Source organism: Apodemus sylvaticus, chromosome 20 (genome assembly GCF_947179515.1).
Source record: "Apodemus sylvaticus chromosome 20, mApoSyl1.1, whole genome shotgun sequence".
Lineage (NCBI taxonomy): Eukaryota > Metazoa > Chordata > Mammalia > Rodentia > Muridae > Apodemus > Apodemus sylvaticus.
In genome coordinates, this window is record NC_067491.1 from 44,420,301 (window position 1) to 44,446,346 (window position 26,046).

A 26,046-nucleotide genomic window follows, 5' to 3' on the forward strand; every position below is an offset into this window, starting at 1 on the left:
AAGTATCAAATCTTCTACGTGCTTTATAATACATGTTTCCCTGACAGTTTCCGTCTTCATTGTCATCTTGAGTAGACACGATATGGAAAATACTGATTCAAACGGCAAGAATGCACATGAGTGACAGAGAGAAGCCACTTGTCTCCAGGTTCTGCTGAGATATCAACCTGCTCCTCACCAATGGCTGGACCAGGACCTCCGGGGAAATCACAAACCCGCCTCAGTCATGTTCTTCAGTATCATGTCTTGCGTTGGCTGTGGTTTGAGATTCGGGTTTACGGGACAGATGTGAAGATATCTGTGAACCTTGAGTGCCCTAGAGTTCATTCCTGTAGCAACACTGGGTGAGTGGGCATTGCAGTTATCACCACTTGTGGGCTGTGCTCTTTTTCTTTCTTTCTTTCTTTCTTTCTTTCTTTCTTTCTTTCTTTCTTTCTTTCTTTCTTTCTTTCTTTCTTTCTTTCTTTCTTTCTTTCTTTCTTTCTTTCTTTCTTCCTTCCTTCCTTCCTTCCTTCCTTCCTTCTTTCTTTCTTTCTTTCTTTCTTTCTTTCTTTCTTTCTTTCTTTCTTTCTTTCTTTCTTTCTTTTTGTGGTTTGTTGTTGTTGTTTTTCTTTTCCTGTAGTTTCTGGAGGGGAGGAAAGAGCTTCATTCTGCATTTGGACCTTTCTTGTACATTGTTTGGGTGAGTTGCCCTCTGTATCCTTCCAACATATTTCCTCACTAAAGGGAGAATAGCTCTCACACCAGTCTATAGGACTCTGTTTCTTGACTGGCCAGTTCCAACCAAATGCCAGGTATACTGAAGAGGGCTGCTATGCATGAGGGCCCAGGATGGACTCGAAGGAGGAAGTTCAAGTGTCTTATTCCCATGTACAGGAGTAAGGTTGAGATTAAATGTGAAAGAACCCCCTCCCCCACCTAACATTTCCCACCTAAGAGTTCTGAGGCAAATGTGCTTGAGCACCCCACAGATCCAGAGATTCTTATTCGAACCTGAAACCATTTGGTGACTCTGACATTTTCACAACGTCTCAGATGTCAACAGCACACATCTGGAGGAGTGTGAGCATGCTGGGGGTGGGGGGATGGGGACCGAGGGACCTCTGAAACAGAAGGTCATGACATTTGACTCTGGCTTGTTATCTTAGCTACTTGACCTTTTACACCTTGGAGATCTGATATAAAGAGGGCAATGACAATTGTATTCAACGAACATTCACTAAATGTCTGGCATATATTATCACCATGTTATATAATTTGTGAGCCACAAAGAGGATGAACCATGAAGGTTTTTAGGACACTAAATATGAGGTGGGGAAAGTACAAAATATATGTGTTTGTAGCTATCCCTCCCCTCAGAACTATCCATTCACCATCTACCCATCTACCCATCTACTTATCCATCCATCTAAATATGTAAGTCTACCTAGCCCTCCCAGCCTAAAATGGATCCCAGAGGATTGTTTGATGGTGACTAAAAAGCTGGCCTAGAGATTTGGGAGCCTTCCACTCTGCTACAATTTCTCCTTAGGTCGAACGTTCCTCTCTTCTTCTTAAATGACCCTGGTAGCGATCTTTTGAGTGTTATCATGGTTGCTTCAGTGTGCTGTTATGGATTTCTATGGATAGATTTTAAATCAGAATGATGCCTTTCACATCTCAAACCTCCTCTTGTTATGTCCATGCTTCCCGTATACACACCTCTGCATGTTCTCAAACATGCTTGCTTCTCTGTTCCAACAGAATCTTGCAAAGATGAAATCAAGACCCAACTAAAACTTCTATCACCTTGGATCATATAGACCATATTTCTGAACTTCTCTGGTTGATCTGTTGCCTTCTCTCTCTCTCTCTCTCTCTCTCTCTCTCTCTCTCTCTCACACACACACACACACACACACACACACATCTTACCTAATCAAGCATACTATAGACTCTTGGAAATCACATATTGTATCCTTGCACCTTACGGTCTTTTACAGAATCTAGTACACAGGAACACCTGGACCCTAGGGTCTCAACTCTGATCCCTTTCAAGGTGGACTAGTGAAGCAGGCAAGAAGAGATAAAAAAGCAAACAGGAAAAGAAAAGAGCATCCATTATCTTATCTGTCCTCCTTTCGTTTTGACACCTTAATGTCCATGTCTTATCACAGAAAGAGAGCAAACCTTCCTTACCTCTTACCATTCTAATTCCTCTTGACTTTCTCTCTTTCCTCTACAGAACCTGAACTCTATTTTCCTTGTTCATTGCTTTTCAAAATAATACCTATTAACACCATAAGAAAATGCCCCCCCAATCAACTAATCAAGGCTCATAGAGGCTCACAGAGACTGAGCCAACAATCAGGGAGCCGGTATGGGTCTGACCTAGGTCCTCTGCATATATATTATAGTTGTGTAGCTTGGTGTTCTTGTGGGAGTCCTAACAATGGGAAGCAGGGGGCTGTCTCTGACTCTTCCCTCTGCTTTTAGGACTCTTTCCCTTACTAATGGGTTACCTCATGCAGCCTTAATTATGAGGGCATGAGCCTTGTCTTATTACAACTTGTTAAGCCATGTTTGGTGGATACTCCTGGGAATCCCATCCTTTTCTGAAGGGAAAGGAGGAGGGTGTGGATCTGGGGGAGAGGGGAGGTGTTGGGAAAGGACTAGGAGGAGAGGAGGGAGGGGAAACTGCAGTCAGGATGTAAAATACAAGAGAAAAAACAAATTAACAAAAATTATTCAGTAGCTGCCCAGTAACAGTTTGTAGGGCAGATGCCTCCCCAAAACACAACTCTATGAACCTGCAGGAAGGAAAAGAATTCCAGACTGCACAGCTCTGGACAGAGCAAAGGCTGGTAAGGAAGAAAGAGCAAGAAGTTGGTGTTTCTGAAGGCAGACTCGCTCAATAAACAGGAAATACTAATCATGGGGAAATGCAATAATCTTTTCATAGAAAGAGAGACCTTAATGGTATAATTGCCTCTGAGCATTTAAGGGTTCTGGAGGTACAAAGCCTTCTTTGCAATCAATGAGAATCTTAGGTTTATTTGTAAAGCGCTCTGAAATACCTCTTGATGAAGGTACCAATTTTCTGATTATATTTTACCATAAACATTGCTCTAGAAGATGAAGAAAAACCCACAACAAGCCAACCAATCAGTTTCTAATTTCCCTGTAAGTTACTTTTAAGTAGAGCTTGCCGTGAGTTAGATTTTTCATAGGAAAATCTTGGATCGCATCACTCAAACCCAACCACTGGAGTTATTGCAAGAAAGACTTGTTTAAGAAAAAGATGGGAAAAAAAAATCCAGCCTGGTCTATAGAGTGAATTCCAGGATAGCCAGGGCTATACAGAGAAACCCTGTCTTGGAAAAAAAAAAAGAGGAGGAGGAGGAGGAGGGGGAGGAGCAGGAGGAGGGGGAGGAGGAGGGGGGAGGGAAAGGAGGAGGAGGAGGGGGAGAAGGAGGAGGAGAAGCAGTGGGAGGAGGAGGGAGAGGAGGGGGAGGGGGAGGAGGAGAAGGAGGAGGAGGGGGAGGAGGAGGAGGAGGGAGAGGAAGAGGGGAGAGGGGGAGGGGGAGAAGGAGGAGGGGGAGGGGGAGGAGGGGGAGGAAGAGGAGGGGGAGGAGAGGGAGGAAGAGGAGGAGAAGGAGGGGGGAGGAGGAGGAGGAGGGGAGGAGAAGGGGGAGGGGGAGGAGGAGGGGGGGGAGGAAGAGGAGGGGCAGGGGGAGGAGGGGGAGGAGGAGGGGGAGGAGGAGGAGGGGTAGAAGAAGAAGAAGATGGAGAAGAAGAAGGTGGAGATGATGATGATGATGATGATGATGGGTAATGTTGTCCCGCTCCAAGCTGGAAGCTGGGCTTGGGATGCAGTGATGTTGGTGAGCTAACAGCTTGTGAAAGCTGAAGCTGCATTTTTATTAATGCACAAAATGACCTGCGTCTGACAAAACAGAGAGACCATCGATTTGCTTTGATTCGTTAAGGCCACAAGATTTTTACAGCTACTTAGGGTATTTTCCAACTTGCGATTAACTGTATTTCATGGTTGACTGTCTCCAGTTGAAAATAAAATTACCGTCACCAGAGCCCATTAGTATAGGTTTACAAAGTACAAAATGAACTAAAACATACACAAAATGTGAGGCTATATCTCTGTCTGCAAAGAGTGGCTTTTAAGAGAAGCTGAATTTTAAAGAGACAATGGAGGAGCAGTTTATTCAATCCTTGGCTCATGAATGGTGTTTTCTGCTGCCTCTCTTCTCATTGTTCAGTCAGCTGAGTGGCACGTAACACCTTCCCACGGAGGTCTGAGGGCGAGAGGGGGCAGTGAACTCAATCCTGCGAATTCTCTTTCTCATCAGCAGCTCTGATAAGAATTTGTTGTAGGAGGAGATAAAAAAAAAATCTATCTAATGCTAGCTAAAATGAAGGCTCTAAAAACACATGCCTGGATTGTACGTAGTGCATGCACGACTGCATGTTAGGATTACACACCATATTTCAGCTCACATATGTTGGGGAAAGGAATGTTGGGGCCTTTAAAAATGTGCTTTAAGTAGATGTCCTCTGTCTCAAGGACAAGTTCAGGATGGGAAAGGACCCTTAGGGTCACGACAGTTATAACTCTCTTATAATTTCCTTTCTTACATCACCCCCACTATCACCTGATCTGTCCCTGTCTCCTGGAGAGTCAGTCACACAATAGCAAAAAACGGAGAATCACTAAATAGCCATCAGAATGACTGAAACTTAGAAATGGCAGATGATACCCAGTGCTTCAGGGAGCCCACATGTTGCCAGTTGGAATATAAAAGGCAACAGTTGCTTTTGGGACCAAAAAAAAAAAAATTGTAGCAAGTTCATTCAGGAGAAATGGAAACAAGTTCACACAGAGATTTGTAATAAACATCTAAATGACATTCATAGCAGCTTAGAACCGGAAACAGGTTCAATGACTGGTGGTACAGCTACCTGGTGTCGAAAAGGGGGCAGCAACTGATTTCCAGTAGGCATGATAAACTTTTTGGTGATGTTCAGTGTTCTAAAACTGGACTGTGGGTGATTGGTCAGCTGAGTATGTTTACTGAAATGTGTTGACATGTATAGTCAAAATGGGTGATTTTTATGATCTGTAATTAAGTTGCTTAATAAAACTGTTACAGAAAAAAATACTGGGAGGGCTGGTGAGATGGCTCAGCTGTTAAAGCTTAGGCTGGAAATGAAAGTATAAGAAAAAAATACTGGCAGAGTGCACACAGCATTCAGAAAGAATAGTATAAATGAGGCCATTTCTCAAAGATATAATTCAGGCTGCTCCAGAGAGACGCCTGTAATTCTAGAGTATACTACTTATCCGCTGGATAAAATACATGCTACACTCCGTTTAATGCATCTTAAGGGAATTAAGGGAACTGTGACCCACAGGCCAGCTTTGTGCTAGGAACCTGTGCTGTTTAGCGGGAGGCTAATGAATGGTGAGCTTGTTTTCTGTTATATGTACACAGTAAATCAGCACAGATGACTCACATATGGGTATATTTCTGAGGATGTTAATCCTCCGAGCTGGTGTATTTTAATCAAAAAATAGGCTTATCCTCTCTAAGTGTGCTGGGTGTATGTTTGAAGGGTGCGGTGATCGCTGAGACCAACATGGGTTTCTCTTTGCAGGGTTATAGGTGGTGATAATGAGCTAGTTCTCCAGTCCCAGGACAGAGTAAATAGAGTCACCGTGGCTTTTCATTTCAGAAAGAGGCGCTGGGAGAAGACAGAAAACTGACTGCAATTGAATCCATCTAAACAAGGAAGGTATGCGTCAGGAGGTGGGGGGCGGCAACGGTAAAAGAATGAGACCAGTCAGCCTGACCAGTGTGGCTGGCTAAGAGAGACCCAGTGTGGTGTAATCAAGATCACTGACAAGTCTGGGCATCCCCTCCCCCACAAGGCAGGGGGACTATTTCATCAGGACTCAGACTGATCCCTGAAATTCCTTTCCTTCATGTCTATAAGACATGCTGAGCATAGACTCTAGCAAGACGCAAACGTGAAACCAGGTTTCTGGGTAGCAGAAGCTAGAAAAGGACACATTGAAGATGAGCTGTGAGGGAGGCTTCGGTCCCAGTCTGCAACCCTCCTACCACATGACAGGCTGGAAGGCATGGTATGTTCTTGTTCTCTCTTCAATCAAACGAAGCCGACACCCCTGAGGTATAGACTCTTCATGGAGGACACAGTAACCGAGAACGGTCTTTGGAGTCATGGTGACGCGGGTGTGAGTCATGGTTCTGATATGAAGGATATACGGTTTCAGTTGTTTCACTCCTCTCCGCATTATCCAAGGTCACCCGCCATGAAGGTGATTAAAAAGTAGCACTTATTTCTTAGTGAAACCCTGACAGAGGTACAAAGCACTTAACACTGTGCCTGAAGAAGAAAGGGCCTTGACAGACTATAACTTCAGTTTTGATTAAGTCTAGTTGCTGAACAGGAAGAGCTGGCCCTGCTGCTTGAACTTAGTGAGTTCACCGATGTAAAGTCACAACCAGCCCGCGGCTGGCCACGGACCTCCTCCCTGCCAGCAACAGGCAGCTCTGTATCAACAGCCTCTCTCCTTTCAAAATTTCAGTGGTCTCATTAAAAATAAGTTTTGCTGAACTATGTTAATTTCCTTTTTTTTTTTTTTGGACAGGGTTATTAGTATAGGTTGACAGACCATGACTGTCAGAGATATAGTGTCTTTGCTCCCAATAAAGCATTTGATGAAGTCTCACATTATCTGGAAGATGGCAGGCTCTGTGAGAGAAAAATCAAGTGGATTCACAGCTGGGTGTATAGCTACACTCAAGAGGTTTGATGGATGGCTCTGTCACAACCTGTAGAGGGACTGCTGGTTGAATGTCACAGGGCTGTGACCCTGGAGTGTGCTTCATTCAATATTTTTTATTAATGGCATCAAAGTAGACATAGGAGGAACACTTATCAGATTTTTTTTTCCCAATGACATAAAACTGTGAAGGATATTTAACACAATAATAAGCCAATACAAAAGTCAAAATTCCCTTAACAGGTAGGAAAGCAGGCTGGCACCAGGATGACGCCATTGAAGAGATTCATTCATGCTCCAAAGGGAATCACTGCACAGGACGGAAATGGGAAGAATCGGCCTTGGCCAACAATGTAAAGAAATATCTGGTTTCCTGTTGGCCACAGGAAGAGGCTTAGAGTACAAAAGCAAGGGTCAACAGACATAGACAATTTTTTATAAGACATCTTGTTTACATCATTACTTCAGCCTGATGAGGCTGCTAATTACCCGACATGTGTGGAAGGGATACATCTATCCTCAGGGGCTGAAGGAAAGGACAGGGTATTGCTGTCCAAGGTTCTGATTTCAGAATGCGCGCTCTTCCTATCCCCCGCGGTGTGTACTGCTGACACCTCCCAGCATTCCGTGGGGCTCAAGGGAGACAAGTTTTAAAGAAATAACTAGCACTGTGCCTGCCTTCCCCAACTCCTGTCCTCATTCTGCTCAGAAGTTGTTGCTTCCCTGAGAGACTTATGTAGCTGTAAACTACGCACTTGCCTCATGACTGACACTTCTGTGTGACTGTATGAACACTACAGTCTGTTCTGAATCCTCCCGTTTATCCACAAATAAAACACCACAGAAATGAGTCTATCTTTCTCTGCTTATCACCTTCCAAACCACTTCCTCCCAAAACGGCAGGCTTTGGCCAGGAAAAGGTAGTGGGATGCTTGAGAACAATCTGGAATTCATGTCTGTCAGTAATGAGACCCGGATAATTAAAACTTCTCAAAATGAAGGTAATTTTCTGGGGCTGCATTAATGGTGCATGGTTGCGTATTTACATGAGAAGACCTCAATTACCTTTAGGTAATTAGGTAGTGTGTTAAGTAACCTGACTATAATGATATACACTTGGAATGCATAAAAATTTCACTTAATTCAATTATTTAATTAGTTTGTATTATGGTTTAAATGTTACTGGAGCCCTTCTTACAATCCTTTCTGAACATGCATTCCTATCTCTTCCTCTCTTGGTTAGAGGCAGCGGTTTCCTGGATATCTGGAGTGCCGCACTGCATCTGAGTCAAACTCCAAACTCCAGGAAGACCATTTGTCTCTGGCCCACAGTGCTGCAGCAAACAGTAGTAAGGACTGCAAAGCATCCTGGGAGACTGCCCTTGCTTTAATAAATCAATTCTCAAGAGCAGCTGGTTGTCACTGTGGCCTGCGCTAAAAGCAATGGCTGACATTTGCCATATAAGATTCCAGCTCACAGAGGTTCTATGGTAGTAGGTGCTGAGGGAAGGATGCAGCCCCTCTTATTTTTCTTCCTTTCTTTGCCTAGGCTTAGGCCTTTTCATGAGTTGCCAAGCTGGAGAATGGAGTCATTAAAAAAATGGAAGGCCACTGGCTGCGTACAGTGCTGGTTTCATCACGGTGGCCGACGTGGCCAGCCGTGGCGAGTGATTGGGTTGATGAGTGGTGGACAAGCTAAGAATCTCCACTTCTATCCATTAATAAGTGGAGAGAAGACATCATGGAGGAGGGAGATGGGACTGCTTTGAAGGCTAACATACTTCTTTGGCACCAAGGGTGACGATTCTTTCATGCTCACTCTTTAGACAAGGTCTCACTGTGGAAGTCTGGCTAGCCTGGAACTTGCTAAGTAGACCAGGCTGGAGTCAAATTCAAAGGTCTTCTCAGGACCCTGAGTGCTGGGATTAAAGGTATGCGCTATCACCTCAGCTTCCTTCAGGATCTCAGTGACTCAGTGGACTTCCCCATGAGTCTCCTTTCTGGAATGTCCTTCATGCCCTCTTGCTCTGGGGAACCTCGACATACCTTTCGGTATTTTGAGACCAGGTTCAGATCATACTTCTGTGAAAAATGAAACTTCCATCAGTTTCCTTTGACATCCACCCACTACCTGTTATAGGTGGTACTGCTGCTGGGTGTGGCCTGGTTTCTTTTATGAGGTTTAAACCTTCTGGAAGGCAGAAATGAGCCTTATTGACATCGCAGTCCTACCATTAACCAGAGTAGAAGACTGCTTAAAACCAAACCATGCAGAACCAAGAAAATCTCAAACTAGCAGAACTTCTAAATAACTGTATCATATTAGTCATGTTCTGTGAAAAAAAATACACAGAACACAGCTGTACATAGTTAATTTGCATGACTTGGTGAATCTAGGCACAAACAGGTCTTGATGAAATCAGCACCACAACCAATAATATAAATATATTCACTGCCTCCCAAAGTTTTCCTCTGTCCCCTTTAGCATTTCCCTTTTTTGGTGGCACAGAATCCTAATGAGATCTACCTGCTAAGCAAGTTTTAAGTATGCAATATGGTATTGCCACGCTGTTGTTTGCACATCTCTAGAATGTGCTTGCTTTGTGCAGCTGACACTTTGTATCCTCTGAGCACCCCATCTGAATCTCTCCATGTCTACCAGTGCCTGGCAACCTCTGCTTTCATGAGTTGAACTGTTTTAGATTCCACATGCAAGTGACACCGTGTGGCACTCACTGTCTTGCCTAGCTTATTTTATTAAGTATAATATCCTCCACACTAACCTAAGTTGTTACAGATGTAGGATTCTCTTCTGTTTTAAGGGTAAGAAAAAGAAATGCCCCATTGTGTACATAGATGGACACTTTAAAATGTCATTCACAAAAGGACATAGAGGGCATCTCCACACCTTGGCTATTGTGACTTTGGTGATTAGAGTAGGGCAGGTGTTTGTTCTAGACCTTGATTCAAATTCTTTTAAATATCCCAAAGTAAGACTGCTGGATCAAATGGGTCTTCTGTTTTTAATATATGTTTATCCTAAGAACTATGTGATATTGGGTCAGCATGTGAGCTTACTGGCCAAACTTCCGATTCTGACGCGGACAACGTGAGAAAGAGAAGCATCCCTTTCTAAATGGCTGCTCAACCACCGAATGGTAAAGTAATAATCAACGGCAGTAGATTCAACGACAATCTGCAAAGTTTCCAATGAAAACAATTCAACGTATACTGTCGCAGCGTTTGATGTTAAAGAATGAAGTTTGGCATCTGACAGTCACTAAGCTCATCAGTCACACATCTTCTGCGGAGAGACGTGTTACTCACATCTCACTTCGGGACAGCAGGGAGACAGAGTTGCACAGAACAATGACATAGGAAGAAAAGCTGGTGATTTACGCTTGCATCGCTATGGAATGACCGTGCTGTGGGGCTTGAGGCTGATCAATTAACGCCGTTCACACACCGGGCACTTATCATCAACAAAAGGTTTGGTTAACGGCCAGAAGCTCACAGGACTCGGACCACATTACTGATCGTATCTTTTTTTTTTTTTTTTTTTTTTTTACCACCCATGCTTAAATTTTTCTGAGACTCAAGTAATTCGTGACTCTTGATCAAGAATTTAAACCCCAAAGTTCACTTCTAAAATATGAAGACCGCTTGTGTGTGTGTGTGTGTGTGTGTGTGGGTGCACTTGGGAGACACCAGACATTGGTGCTGGGAATTGATCCTCAGGAAGGGCAGCAAGTGCTCTAACCACTGAACAACCTCCCCAGCCCTGTGATCTCAACTCTTTAAGGAATTTATTACCATTATTTTGGGATAAATGGCTCTCAGATTTTAATTCTTTGAGATGAACAAGGCTTCCTCTCCATAGCATTTTGTGTGTGTGTGGTGTGTGTGTGTCTTCTTATATTTAGCTTTCTCTCTGATCAAGGTTCATTAAAAATGATATTTCTATCTCATGAACATGACACAATGTGTTGAAGGCTTCCTGTGGGAAAAGCACAGAAAGGCATAGAAATTCTTGCAGAAGTCTTAGCTGAAGTGTCTCTATGGAAAGGCTGCTTAGGAGAAATGCTAATTAAGGAGGCCACTGGGGGGAAAAGGTGCTACCCCTTCCAAATACAACTCTTAAGACAAAAACATTATTAACAGAGGCTGTTTTTTATGAAGCACTCTGAGGCTTATATAAGTATGGCTTGTTTCTTGTTTCCTAAAAAAAAAAAGGACTACATTTGAGCAAAACAAAAAATGAAGAATTTAAATCATGAATCTGAGATTTAAAAAATTTAGTTAGGGATTAAATACAGTGTAATTTTCAAACAAACAAACAAACAATATATATATATATTCATACATATACATATATGTATATATTTAGTAAGCTATGTAGGTATTTGCAAAATCTCTAGTAAAGCTGAAAAATACTATCTGGATATTAGAATGTAATACAACACACATTTATAGAATTTTTCCAGGGAGAAAGTTCCTCTCCTTTTATTGTCAGTCTTTCTCTTTCTACCAATATAAATAAAATAAACACTGATTTTTAGAATCTGTCTGGTCCAACAGCTTACTATCTTACTATAAACAAGGTCAAAAAGATGTGTGTTTCTGATTACTCTGCACTGACCGACAAGCAACTCGTCAGGAAGTAGAAGGACCTGAATTGACCCTTAAGACAACGGAAAAAATTGGTTTTGTCTGGTTGGCTCTGTTTACTTGATGATTATCATTCCTACAAAAAAAATTTTTTTTTACTGACTTTTAAATGAAACAAACAGACTTTCCATTAAATGCTTATTATTTGAGCCCCACTTTCCTTAAGTTAAAAAAAAAGTATCACTTGACTCTCAGTCACTGTAAACCAGCAGCCCAGGAAGTAGGGTAGCGTCTTCTCACTATAATTCTTGGCCCAGTGTCCTGTTCCCCCAGCCAGATGCTGTTGAAGACTGGATAATTTGGGTTTCAGATGGCAGCAGTTCTATGTGTGTGCCCTTCCTGTAGCAGACATCCTGATTCCAGGTGGCTCATTTGATCTTGAGTTAAGATTTATGTGGAAGGTCTGCTTGGCTTGCAAGTCATTTTCTATGTAATACAAATAGCGGAAATGGGAGAAACTATATTTAAGGGGTGATAGTTCTCTCTCTACTCCCTTTACCCATGCGCATGTCACCCAGGCCAGCCAAGACTCAATCTCACAAAGAACAAAGTCTATCTCCTTTGATGCTTAACACATAGGATAACGAAAGAAAGGCCTATTAAAGAACTATACCATGGAGAGTAAAAGTTGGCCAGAACTCTGTTCACTCCGTGTATCTATGTTTTCTCTGGTAGATACTATTCTGAGAGTCATGCCTTGGTAGAGAACAAATAAATAATTTTTGTTTGTTCCTTCATCCACTCAACAATGCTACACCTCCACAGTCCCCGGAAGGAGAGTACACCAGGCAGTATTAAATTGCTGAGGCACTCAGAAATAAATGAGATAGGATTGTCTCAAGGAGCCCAGGCCTACTAGGCCGGGAGGTGGACTGACAGATGTCTGAAGGCAGGAGGCTCAGAGAGTGTAGGATGAGGCCTCTGGGAGCTGCAGATGGCCTCCTACCATAGGAGACAGACTTTGCTGAGGCTTCGAGCTTTCCCACCCACCGGGAGAAGAAAGGGGGAGGAGCTTTTGGGAGAAGAGATACAGTGAGTAAGACCTGAGGAGCATAACAGACGTTGAGTAACAGATGTTGGTTAGAGGGGTTTTTAATGGGTGCCTGTGATAGGGTAGGGTGGACAAGAGTAGGTCAAGTCAGATGAAGGGCTGTCTAAAAGGAATGTGGTCTTCAATTTTAAATACTGCAACATGTTAAAAAACAAAACAAAACAAAACAAAACAAACAAACCAACAAAACCCCCCAAACATTTGGAATGATATATTTGGGCAGACAGTAAATACTCAGCAAAACCAAGAGGCTTCTTCTTTTTTTTTTTTAATGTTGCAATTGAAGGCAAACTAAGGTCTAAAAGGAAGAAGAAAGAAAGAAAGAAAAAGAAAGAAAGAAAGAAAGAAAGAGAGGAAGGGAGGAAGGGAGAAAGGGAGAAGGGGAGAAGAGGGAGAAGAAGGAGAAGAAGGAGAAGGAGGAGGAGGAGGAGGAGGAGGAGGAGGAGGAGGAGGAGGAGGAGGAGGAGGAGGAGGAGGAGGAGGAGAGGCTTATAACATCAATACTGGTGTTAATATTGAGAATGGATTGGGTTGGGGATGTCCACAGGCCAGCAAATGAAAAGCAGGTTTGTTCACTGTTCTGCTCCCCGCACCCATCATGGTGGCAGCGTATAGTAGGTGCTCAATAAGTGGTTGTCGAGTGAAAAGTGAATCGTGATGGGAAGAGGCAGCTGCTCTGAGAACTCTCTCGTCAGCGGAAATAGCAGGGCTTGTGAGTATGGGATGTAGGCGGGAGGGAGGAGGAGGAGCTCTGTGGAAGGATGACTCTGGAAAACTCCGATGGAGTTGCCAAATGCTGCAACCGGGAGAAAGGAGGAAGAAAGGGATTGCAGGGAGGAGGAGGAGGAGGAGGCTCTGTGTAGTAAGTACTCTGCATCTGCTGGGTTCAGCCTCAAGGTGTGTTGAGAAAAAGAATGACTGAAGGAAGAGGGGCAGCGTCAGCTCAGCATCAGAGGCGGAATGCAGCACGCTCAGGGGGCGGGGCTTGGTGCCTTCCTTGTTAACCCTCCAAAGCTGGCTTTGTTATCCCCATTTCTAGTGAAGAAAAACTGAGGCTCAAGACGATGTAGTCAATTGACTAGAAGAGTCTAGATTTGAAAGGTAGATTTTTGGGGTGGCAGTGTGGCTCAGTGATTGCGCACAAGGTGCTGGGTTTGATCTGAGCACTACTCCCTACTGAAAAAACCTACAACTTCACACAAACACTACTCCCATTCTGCCGCAAAACGTGTGCTTTTAAGATTCCACCATACTCTTTCCCCCATCAAAACAAACATTTGGATATGATATATTTCTATTCAGAAAGCCCAGGACTAGGGACTTACGGAGAAACCAAAGCATAATTTTTGTTAACTTTCCTTCAATAGTATTCTAAACCTGTTGCCCTGATAGGGTTATAATGAGGAGCAAAAAAAAAAAAACAAAAACAACAAAAAAAAAAAACAAAAAAACAAAAAAACAAAAAAACAAAAAACAAAAAACAAAAAACCATGAAAATCCTGTGAACATGTGATATAAAGCATTCTAGAGAAACAAAGTAATACAAAAACAAGAAGGAAATACATTTAGAATCTGGCTAGGGTCCTCTAAAGAAGTACCAAAGATAATAGGAATTGGAGGCTCTTAGGGACCTCAGGCTGACAACGGTACCCAAGCATGGCCCAGAGAACTCACAGAGGGTCAATATTCCCAGTGCACGAAAACTGAGTTGGAGAAATGAACAAGGAATGGTTTTGATTCCGGAGTCAGAGTCCGACGCATTCCTGCTTTTGTTACTGTTTCTCCTCGGGTCTGCAGAGGTCTCCTGGGGACTGCGAGGAGCTTCGAGAGAAGAAACAGTAACACAGTACCCCACTCCCCACGGGTCTCCTAGGCAAAGCCCCTAACACTGCAGAAGACCCGCGGGGAGTGGGGTGTTGTTCCCAGGGCCAGGTCCCAAAACAAGCACACCAAGAAGATGCTGTGATCAGGTTCTCATTTCACAGTGTCCATCCGGAACAGGGGGTGTGTGTGTCACCGTATGTCATCATGTCATCGTAAAGACTGACATTCTGTCCTCTTTCTCTCTTCACATGGCTGTGACTTCTTTCTCGGGTCTCAGCATGGCCACCTGTCCCTTTGGAGAAACCTCTGGTAGCCACTCTTTTGAAATGACTCCCCCTTGCTCTCCTTTGCTATGGCGTTGTGTCCACTTCTCCTACGGCTCCTTGACGAATTTACAAGCGTACATTTGTTTGTTTGCTTTCTTAGACTACAGAACCACAACCCCCCCCCCCCCCAAGGCGTGGCGTAGCTAATGTATTCAGCCCGGCGCCCAGGCACCAAGCATAGGCCTTCCAAGTGGAGCGTGTTTGAGGGCCGGTTGTTTTAATGAACCAATAGTGTTAAACCTGGCATGGCAAAACAACTGTGAAGGGAGCAGAAGAGTTACTCTGTGGTGGAGGATGGAGTTTCAGAGTCAGGCTTCCAGCACGATGTGGGCCAGATACACGCCCACAGAGCGGATTGGTTCCCGTGTGGACTCCTGGCTCAGGAGCAAGCCACGCTAACCCACGGAGCCTCCTGGCCCACACAGCACAAAGGAGAACAGAAGCATCTTTACTCCTCAACCGCAGTGTAGGTGCTGGTGCTCCTACTTAAATATGCATGATACATAAAAATAATTGTACAGACAGAAGGATTCACAGTGGCTCAAAGTAGACCGGGGAAGTGTTTGAACCATTCGGTGGGTGGCCCAACTGCTAAGGGAACCAGGAATGTTCCAGGGGTGGGAATAGAAACTACTCCAGGAAAGTGTACTGTAGGAAACAATGTACATATCTGAGGGCATAGGAGGTTCTGGAACTGAGCTTGCTCCTGCTTAGCTCCCGTCACGGAAATAAGCCACTGGGAGCTAAAACGGGTACATGGTATGTAGGGAGACGGCAGAAAAGTCACACACAAGTGGTTTACGGGCCGGCTTCCCGCATAATTCATGGCGTTAGAGTCTTCCCACCGGTACAGAGTGATGTCATACCCTGCTCTGCAAATGAGGGAACAGGTTCAGGAGGTTATGCCAGCCACTGAGTCTGTTAAGAGTTTAACACGTTCATCTTCTTTGCCATGGAAGCCAAGCCTAGAGAAGTGGGGAGTGTGATTCTGAATCGCCTTTTGCAACGGTGCTTCCTAGGTATTTCTTATACACCGTTTAGGGGCCAGGAATATGCTTCTGAGAATTGGGCTAGTGTTGCCAGGGTGGTGGCTTCCAAGCAACATGTTGGAAACAGGACTGAGGGGCAGGGAGGGGTGTGGCTGTCTTTGCTACCTTGTGGGTTCTTCTTGCCACTGTTTGTTCTCCTGGTTTCATCCCCTAACACTAGATTAGAGAGACAGAAGGACAGAGGGAAGAGAGGGAAGGAGGGAGGGGAGAGGGAGGGGGAGGGAGGGAGGGAAGGAGGGGGGGAGAGAGAGAGAGAGAGAGAGAGAGAGAGAGAGAGAGAGAGAGAGAGCGCCCCAAATCTAATTTCTTTCCTTTTGTTTATTCTTTGAGCATGACTACTGACAAACTGCAACCATCCTCCCTAAACAAATACTGACAAACCTTTCTCCTGTGTGTGTGTGTGTGGGGGGTGGAAACCTAGCATTTATATACCCTCTGAAAAGTTCCCAGAATTCCAAACATCACACAATTGTAGAAACTACAGCAGGCAGAACCACGCTTCTACTAGAGCATGGGGCAAATCATAGTCAGCAGCTGCGGACAGTTTTGGAACAGCCCCATACTCCTACACCTGGGATCAAAATGAAAACACATTCTTATAATATTTCTGCATTTTTAAAGAAACCAACATTGTAGTATTGTCACTTGGGGTGGGGGTGAGGAGTGGATCGACTCACTCGGTGTGGCCTGGAATGGCTGTCACTCAAGCTTCACTCATTTCCTAGGGAACAATTTGATCTCAAACAAATAGAAATGTCTTTTTGGGTCTCCTTAAAAACTATCAACCACTTTACAAACACACATTCTCTCTCTCCTCTCTCCCCTCTCCCTTCTCCTCTCTCTCTCCAGGGTTTCTCTGTGTAGCCCTGGATATCCTGGAACTCATTCTGAAGAACAGGCTGGCCTTGAACTCAGAAATCCGCCTGCCTCTGCCTCCTGAGTGCTGGGATTAAAGGCGTGCGCCACCAGCCCCCGGCTACACTCTCTTGTTCCACAGCCAATATACTGGCTGACATCTAAGTAGGTTCTTGAATGACAATCACGGCTGCCATGTTTATGGCTTCGAACTCCCTCCTGGCCTGGCGTTGAACTTCGCTGATCTGTTCACGCAGGAGAGCTTCAGCTTATGCACTGCTCCTTAACGTGCCTAGTCACCGGTGTTTGAAAATAGAAGCATATCCTGCCACAGACTTAATTTTCTCATGTTGAAAAGGATCACTTATGGTTCATCGCCAAAACTTCATGGAGTCAAAAGCATGCACAGCACAGGCGACCAGTAGGCACAGCACTAGATGAAGACAATAAATGAAGACTGAAAAAAAAAATCCTTCTCATAATTCTAACCGTGCTCATCTTGTACTGGTGCTCTGCCTTAAAAGCCTACAAAATAAACGTAGGTAGTGAGAGAGGCCCAGTAAATGGGCACTCAATTCAGAACTGGATCTTGGTCAATTGATTACTTATTTATTTTTAAACAAGGTCTTCAAGGACTTATAAGATGCTTTCACTACCTATCCTGTTTCCATTTCATAACCTGCACTGCTATGGGAACCCAGGACCCCAACAAATCAGTCAGTCATTCGGGATTCTTTAATAGAGGATACCTGTTCCTATAAGCCACTTGATCATATTTCTGAGAAAACACAGGTTGTCAAGATTTATACTGGGGGCTGGAGAGATGGCTCGGCGGTTAAGAGCACTGACTGCTCTTCCAGAGGTCCTGAGTTCAATTCCCAGCAACGAAAGGGTGACTTACAACCATCTGTAATGGGATCCAATGCCCTCTTCTGGTGTGTCTGAAGACAGCTATAGTGTACTCATCTAAGTAAAATAAATAAATCTTTGAAAAAGAAAATACATATAGATATATATATGTATATATATATATGTACATGTGTGTGTATGTGTGTTTGTATACTTATATTTATACATGTAGGTGTATAGTGGGGTTGTGCTTTGGATCTGATTTTCTAGAGGTGTCTATTCTCTTTTGACATATGGTTTTGTCATCTGAGTCCCAGGGTGTCCATGTCCTCAGGTGGAAGGTAGAATATATAAGTTAAATAAATCTTCAGTGAACAATGTCCTGTCTGATGCAATGTATAAGGTGGTTAGGTATACACTGTGGCTTAGTAACTACTTGTATTTTTATGATGCATACACAGTGTAGTTATAAATAATCTACCACAAGCTATACTTAGGAGCTGTGCAATCAGCTATGTTAATCAAGTCTCCCCACTTTTGAAGCAGTCATGTACGTTGGCTTTGATGTGAGGCAGACTCAAGATGTATGGCTTAGAGGTTGGGTCGCTGGGAAGGTGTCGTTCACCCTTCCTGGCTTTATTTCTTCATCTGTGAACTTATGAGGATGATAAAACAATTTCGTGGATATACAGAGAGCATGTGACACTCTATTCTCCACTACTATGGTTTGTATCATTCCAATCCTATGCTTGAGACTTAAACTCCCAATACGTTACTGGTATTTGGAGGTAGAAACTTTGAGGGCTGAATGGGTCATGAGGCCTCTGCCCTCGTGAATGGATTAACTTACCTATGGACTAAAGGGTTATCACGAGTGTAGCTTTGGTGTAGAAGTGATCTTTTTCTGGTCAATCTGCTTGTGTTGCCCCTTGGTGCCTCTCTGCCACATTATGATGCTGGATGAACACCCTCTCTAGATCTCCACACTACTCTCTTGGACTTCCCAGACCCCAGAATGGAGTGCTAAATAAGTCTTTACTGCTATCTATAAACTATCTAGCCTCAGGTGTTTTGTGACCACCGAAAATGGACTAAAGGGGAGGGAGGGAAGAAAATGTGCTATTCAATGTTAGCAAAATGAGATAATTTTATAAATGTCTTTGTATGGATGTGTCTGGTATGACCTTCCTAAACATTCCTGTTCTCTTCCATTATGATTTATTGCTTACGGTGACAGTACAGAATGTAATCAGTGTATTCACTTGCTTTTCCTTATAAGGGATATAAAATGAGGACGGGATGGGGTGGGGAGGGCAACCAGGCAGATCCTGAGTAATCTTTATGAGTCTAGGAGGACTGATGAACCCAACTAACTAGGGACAAATGGTTTTAAAAGCATATTTTCTTCTATAGATGGGAGAACTCTCTAGAAAGTGCATCGTCTGAAGCAGGTTTCTGAGACAGAGCACAAGAGTTTACTTAAGTTGTAACTGTTGACAGGAAGGAAAACAGAATCACGTCCCAAACATTTGTTAAAATATCAGCTATGCAGTGAGGCAGCCACACAAAGGAGATGAAACGATTTCTAAAATGGACTCCCTGCTCACGGTGTGTGTCGCAAACAAATAAGGGAGCATGAATGGGTCCAAGGAACTTCCCTGCCTCAGCACAGAGACCACAGGCTGTGAGATCACAGAAAAGGAAGGATTTCGAGGAGGGTGGGGTGTCTTCAAGGGCATGATGCTCTTAGCAGGTTTTTTTTTTTTTTTTTTTTTTTTAAGAAAACAGACGCTATTCTCATGTCAGGGGACAAAGACATAAGAGGCCTATGTACCTGCATGGCAGGGCGTTGGGAGCAAAGCTTGGACTGCCATTACTGGGTACAGGGATCTCAGGGACCAGGGTTGTGCTTATACCATAGAGTTGTGAATCTGAAAGGAAGAGAACCGCTGGCATTTGGGAAGGAGGGATAGAGTGGGGGATGGGAACATACACAGAGCATAGAGTCGCCAGCTCTGGAGAGAAGGAGGGATGGATTCTTTTCCGAGTGGGCAAACTTACATGGTACTTGAGCAGACCTAGTGAAGAGGAGAAAGTAAATTTGAAGACAAGATGTCTATGTCTTCATACCCCTGATGTGGTAGGCAGCCATGGCCCTTTGGCTGAATAAGTGAAGTCAGGGGGGAGGTAAAAGCATAGAATAAATAGCTGACTACAGGTCTCACGGTACGGAGTGCGTGAAGGTTTCTGAACACAAGGCATTTATTTCCCAGCTAGCAGGAGGCCACCGTGCATTTTCTTTCCGACACAGAAAATGTTAAAAGAATGGCTCATAACCTAACAGTGTCGGGAGGAGAAAAAGTATGCTTATGAAATGCTTGTGAAAGAAATTTACAGCTGCATTTTATATAATACACCATGGTATATTAAGAGGTTTTAGTTACATGTTAAATTTTTTATCATACCTGCCTATGTGACTAGAGTTGAATTTTCCATTTTATTTACATTGTTGAGAATGTTTGGCACACAGGCAAACTTGTGTAGTTAGTGGTTTTAGAATCTCATGTATGTGTTCTCTCTCCCATCTCCCATCCCTAGGCTCTTCAGGGTATAAGATGGGTACTCTACTGACCCTACGAATAAGTTGGGGTGACTTCGGTAAGTCAGTAACAGATCATGGCTCTGAAAAGAAAGATTGTTTTGATCAGCATATATCAATTACACAGAGTAAGAAGTTTCGTGGTGGTTATTTTCACACCTGCATTTACTGTCACGTGACCACGTTCATCTCCTCTGTTGTTCCTTTGAGAAAATTCTGGAATCGATGAAAAAGTACAGGCCTGAGCACAGGAGAGAGGCACCAAGGTTCAGAGGAGAAGCTGGTCGGTTGCATGGGAGGGGCTTTCCGGCCGATCTCTGAGATAAGGCTGGAGGGGCCTGTTGAGGTTAGACTGTGATGCAATGCTCGACCCAAGTTCCTTACTCCTTGGATAAGAGGGAGCCAGGGAGCCGGGATGGGGCCTTTATCTGCACTGCTGAAAATCATGGGGATTGGGCTGGACTCTTTAGAAGACATACTAAATACATCCTTAGCATGGATCCCACAAAGCCACGCCCCACTTCCCCACAAAGCCACGCCCCACTTTCCCACAAAGCCACGCCCCACTTTCCCACAAAGCCATGCATCTTTCCCTGTGAGGCAAGGGAGGAGCATGCTTTGCTGTTCACACAAAGACTTCTGGCTGCTCTCAAGGTTGTTGTTGCTTTCAGAGAACTCAGCCAGGTGAGCAAATGCTTATTTTCACGAACTTCTTATCTACTGAGGAGTGCTGGAATACATTGCACAGAAGACTCCGGTTACTGTGAACTAATTTGGCTCTTCAATAAAATAAGGCCTGCATTCTAGAAGAGTTTTGTTGTTGTTGGCTTTTTTTTTCCTGGGGGGCTGGGGGGTGGCACCAGGACTTCTGATATTACAACTAAGAATAGACGGGAATGGTAGCTCAAGCTCCCAAAAAAGACTTGGCTACAACAGTCACATATGTGGCAGCATCAGAGCCCCAGGCTTCAAAGAGAAATATTTTGAAAATTCTCACCGATTTTTGGCAAGAGTAGCAAATCTTGATCTTTCAGTTCTTTACAAAAACAACAACAAAAGACTAACAATTTTAAACCTGGGCATTAAGCAACCGTTTAATAAAGCCAACAAATGAGTTGAGTTCTACTATAATTCACCATGGGGAGATTAAGGGAAGCCTAAGAGTTCCAAACAAGCCATTCCACACAAGTTTATCGTGACTGAACACCCGAGCTGTGATTAAGAATGAATCATGAGCAAAGCTATGAATGGCGACCAACAGGAAGGACTTGTTAGGTTAACAATTTCATCATGACAGTGTTATTTGGATGTTGATTTGATGGTCTTGACGGTAACAATAAGAAAAGTAAATTATCTTTCACACAGTGAAATTGAGTTGGTCAAAGTGCTAATCATCAGACGTTTAGCTTAATTGTAGCTTAGGAGATATAAAAACATAGGCTGGTATGGTCTTTTAAACAAATTGATATTATGTATATATATATTATGTATGTGTAAATTTTAAGGTCCTTATAGGCAAAATAGAAGAGGCTTTCTAAGATCAGAGCTTTTGTGGGGGAGGGAGGACTTTTAATATTGCTTACACTTGGGTCCACATGCTGTCCTTTTGATTTGTGCTGAATTCTCACACCCCCCTTTGCAGCTTCTATTTTCTTCACTGCATATTTGCTTTATTGCTTTATTACCCAGAGAAGCCGCTGCTGAACTGAATCAATTTTATAAGCTGCAATAAGAACAGCTCCTTGAAACAAATACAAACGGAACGAAGAGTTCTCACCATATGTTTCACGTAGACTCTTCACGTCTTCCCCCAACCTGAGATGCTTTTCAAAACCTGTTTCGTTAATGTACATATGTGATTCTGCAATCTTAAAAGACTCAAAAACCTATGCATTTCCATAGCCCTGAATAGATGAACGGGTGGCGTTTTCCTATCTGGATGCTAAACACAGACAATGAAACCCTTTCCATGAACAAAGGGATTTGAGAGGGACCATGGAATTTTTTTTTTTTTTTTTTTTTTTAGTTGCAAGCCTAAGGTTTTCTGCCAGCTCCTTGCAGAAAGGCCAACTGGAAGAAAGTCCTATGAATTTTAAGGATGTGTTTCAGTAAGCTTCACCTTTTGTTGTCTGTCTCTGCTCTTTAGACACACAAGCATGCTTCATGCTTACTGAATGAATACTAATGTCTTAATTAAGCCGTTACAGAGAAGCACACCATAGCCTGCACATTCAACATGAACAGAATCAAGGGGCTGGGGAGACAGTTCAGTTGGTACTGGCTATACAAGCACCAAGGCCCAAGTTGGAGCTTGAGAACCAAAGTGAAGAAGCAAGATGTGTTGGTGTGTGTTTATAAGTCTATGCTGGAACATGAGAAGAGACAGGTCCCCAGGGCTTGATGGGAGCCACTCTAGCCTAAGGTTTGAGCCCAAGGATCCACTGAGAGACCATGTCTCAAAAACCAGGATGGACAGCTCCTAAAGAATGACACTTCAAAGTAGACCTCTGGTCTCCATGTGCACACACACACACACACACACACACACAGACATGACATTCCCCCACCACGAATGCACAAAATTAGAAGCAGTGAGAAGCCCATGATGTTGCAGGACTATCAAATAACAAAGACACATGACCTGTGATGCATTCCTAGAGCAAAAAAAAAAAAACACCTGCTATCTTTTCTCCTCCATTGGCCTAAGTTTGTTAGTGGATTTTAAATCAGGAATAAAAGATGGGCAATGGATCTGTGGCAATCGGAAAGATCAGGCTCCTTCCCTCTCAGAGAAAGGTAGTGGGGCAGGATCCCAGGTTCTCATGTGAGGTTCTCTTTGAGTGCAGCGAATGCAGTGTCTCCTTTGGGGTTTATGCCGCTTTTAGCACTCTCTCCTGAAGGTGCTGCTGCTAGAATGGCTTGGGCTTCCTGCCCTGACCATTAGCATTTCTCTTATTTCCAGAAGGAGGCTCTTGGAGTCCAATTTCTGATTTAAAAAAAAAAAATCAAGCTAGTGATACCGAGAAAAGGGAGCAGGATACAGGAAGGATAGACCGGGTGGCTTGCCTAGCATCCTCTTTGCCCGCTTGATGTCCCATATTGTTCCAGATTGCGTGGGTCAAACGTGACAGTCTTGGGAGAAGTGGTATTCAGAGCCGCCTGTGATGGCGGAGCTGCTGTGATAGGGAAAGTGGTGCTTGCCCAGCTGTTGGTCTCATCAGGAAAGAAGCAGAAAATCCAAAGAAGCCCGCAATGATCATCTTGTAAAAGAGCACGATTAGTTCTGCTTCTGAGACAGCACCAGGATGCTCCACACCCATGTCTGCTCGGAAGGCGCATTTGGGAGGATGGAGATGCTCATCAGAGGTGGCGAGAGTTCTGCCACTTCATTAGCCGGTCTCCTCTACTGGAGGAAAGACCCAAGGAAGTGAAGTGTTGAAGGTCACTTGGAATTAACAGAAAGACTGGGACCAAATCTGGGACTCTTGAGTTCCAATATGACATTTGTTAGCATTCTGTCTAAGCTCCACCCCACAGTTACCTGGCAACAGCCAGGTAGGCCTGACCCAGTATAAAAGGGGATGCTTCCCCCCTTGCTCCCCTCTTGCTCCTACTCTGTCCTCTCATCCCTTCTCCTCTCTCTCCACGTGCTCATGGCCAGCCTCCTCTACTCTCTGCCTTTTCTGCCTCTACTACCCTCTTAACTACCCTTCCCATAAAAAAAGCACGATTCTATTCTATCTATCTCTATTCTATCCTATACCATCCTGTGGCTGGTCCCTCAGGAGGAAGGGATGCCTTGGCATGGGCCCAGGAGGTATCCCCTATCCCATTCCTGACTAGAAAACATATTCCCCGCTTCTTTATCTTTTTATAAACACTTTCCCTCCACTGCAAACCAGAGCCTCTGAAAGTAATGCTTTGAAAAAGATTGGCAAAGCAACACTGACATTTCTTTTGGGATCAGCCTTTTCTTATGATTCTCTCCTTTCTTTCTTTCCTTGTTTTTAAATAAAAAGGACTTTCTTAATTTCACGTGTTTAAAATGCTACTAACACTTCAAATCTCATTTTCTTTTCTTTCCTTCCTTCCTTTTTTTTTTTTTTTTAGTGATTTTTTTTTTTTTTTTTTTTTTTGAGAGGCGGATTTGCTATATCACTTTCTGAAGGTAGGAGTTTACATTCAGGTTCCTTCGTCTATATTGTGTGCAGCCATGATTCGGTGTAATCAGATTTTGGTCTGGTTATGCAGACATTCAAGTTTCTTTCCCTTAAAGTGAAACTAATGACTTGACTTTGGTGCAGCAGAAGGGTGCAGGCTAGGAGGCCACCTAGCTTGAGCTCAAGAATCCATCCTACAACCATTTCTCAGAATTTCCTCCTCTATTAGGTGAGAACACTAAGACCTGAGACCTGTCTCAGAGTCACTGGGGTTGGATTTGAAGTCGCACAGGGACTGGTGCAGAGTCAGCACTCAGCACTGTTAGCAGCCAGGACTGCTGTGGTTATCAGAGACAACGGAGAAGTAACTTTATATAATTGCTGTTCCCACTAGTGGGACTCAGCTTCACACTACGATAGGTGTATGAGACGTCACCTCTAAGCCTCTAAGTCCCAGTAGACTTTCTCATACAATATTCTTTGCTTGAGTATTGTATGAGTTTTGTAGGAACTAATAGGAAATGGGTTAATAGAAACGAGACTGGCATTCTAAAAATTTGCTAAATAAATAACCCAAGAGTATTAATATGCTCTCATTCCCAAGCACGGGCCAAGGACGAGCAGCCTCACTGGGCCTTTCATTGAGAACCTGAGTTTATACGTTACATATATTCTGGACATAGAATTCTGAAATGTGGCACAGGCAGTGAGTATCTGTAAGCACTGAGTATTATAGAGAGACACACTCCCCATTATATTTTCAGTGTGCGATAATAAATCTTGACAATAGACAGTTGAAGACGATTCAACGTGATGCCCAACGCACTTCCCCTATCCATTCTAAAATGCACCCATGCCATCTATCCTTAGGACTTTGCTGGGGGGGGGGTAAGGGTAGCAGGAGTGGGGCTGGGGGGAGGGGACTTTCAGGTATACCAAAAACTCCAGTCTGTACCAAGAGCAGACTCTAACCCTTCCCCATCGCCATCTTGTTAGTAAATGTGTATTAACCATAATGACTAATAATGAAGAGGTTCTGGCCTCTCTCGATTGAGAAGAACAAAACAGCGGGTGTTTTTGCAGCTCAGCTGGACCCCGGCTGTGGTGACCTCTGTTGCTAACGGGCTCTCCGCAGGCGGTGAGCAGGAGGCACGAGCTATGGAAATGAGAGCTAGGCTGTTCCCTGTCAGCTGCAGGACTCACAGGACCCAGAAGGCGACCCTCCTGAGATTTTGTGCTCTGTGCCTGGCCTAGGTGGCGACCTAGATCATGGTTATGACATTAATCTTTTAACTCCTCTCTGGGAGGCATGACAATTATTTGCTTTCTAAAGGAGGCGTTAGGTGTGCTTTTTATATATGTTCAACACTGAACGGAGGAGAGTGTTCTACATAAAAATTAATGTATTAAGTCTCATGTTAGTTTGGTTCATAGATATTAAACAAAGGAGGATTTTTTTTGTTTGTTGTTTTCAATACAGATCGCACTGGCAGCTAGCTGGAAAAGCAAAATATGTAGACAGGCAGTGAGGAAGAAAATGCCAACAAATGTAACTGACAAAACTCTGGAGATGGTCAAATAGTCCACAAACACCAGTAAGGTCTTTTTCCATGGTCAGCACAATAGTCTTCGAAACAGAGGTGATGGTAGTGAGACAGTTTTAACAGAGTGCTACATTTTGGCAATATTTTATGCATGCAGGTGTATGTGTGTATGTATGTGTATACATGTGTGTGTGTGTGTGTGCATGATGTGTGTGCATGATGTGTGTGTTTGTGTGTGTGTGTGTGTGTGTGTGTAGAGGCTTGAGATCCATTTCCTTTTTGTTTGTTGCTTGTTTTTGTTTGCGACAGGGCCTCT

At 43.7% G+C, this 26,046-nt stretch overlaps 1 protein-coding gene and 1 pseudogene across 18 annotated transcripts in view; one reads left to right on the plus strand and one right to left on the minus strand.

The window, feature by feature from the left end:
* The window catches only part of Anks1b (ankyrin repeat and sterile alpha motif domain containing 1B), a 1,102,934-nt gene that overhangs the window by 82,998 nt on the left and 993,890 nt on the right, over positions 1–26,046 (minus strand). The window lies entirely within an intron of this gene.
* LOC127671263 (tubulin beta chain-like) overlaps positions 6,332–26,046 on the plus strand; it is a 40,209-nt pseudogene continuing 20,494 nt past the window's right edge.